Source organism: Meleagris gallopavo, unplaced genomic scaffold (genome assembly GCF_000146605.3).
Source record: "Meleagris gallopavo isolate NT-WF06-2002-E0010 breed Aviagen turkey brand Nicholas breeding stock unplaced genomic scaffold, Turkey_5.1 ChrUn_random_7181001957369, whole genome shotgun sequence".
Lineage (NCBI taxonomy): Eukaryota > Metazoa > Chordata > Aves > Galliformes > Phasianidae > Meleagris > Meleagris gallopavo.
Window position 1 is genome coordinate 14,504 of NW_011217634.1, and position 339 is coordinate 14,842.

Below are 339 nucleotides of genomic sequence, written 5' to 3' on the forward strand. Positions count from 1 at the left end.
TGCTGGTGGGGCGTGGATGATCCACATCGTGGTGACGCCACGAGCTGCAGGCGCCCATCAATTTGGGGGTCAGCACCCAAAGGGTGACCCAGGGAGGGTGCCCCCCCCCTTCAGGGATGTACCCCCACCCTGGGGGTGATGCCAGTGCTTTTGGGGCCTATGGGGTGCTGCTAACTTTTGGGGTCTTCGGGGTGCAAACCGTCCCACCTAGCAGCACCCCATCACCCCATCAGCACGGTGCTGCTCACCCCAGCACCCCACACCCCCACAGCTGCTCCCGAGGATGGAGCATCTCCTTGGGGTGCCACCCCTCCACCCCCCCCATGTGCCCCCAACCCC

At 65.8% G+C, this 339-nt stretch overlaps 1 protein-coding gene across 2 annotated transcripts in view; it reads right to left on the reverse strand.

Moving 5' to 3' along the window:
• RASAL3 (RAS protein activator like 3) overlaps positions 1–339 on the reverse strand; it is a 13,836-nt gene that overhangs the window by 13,383 nt on the left and 114 nt on the right. The window lies entirely within an intron of this gene.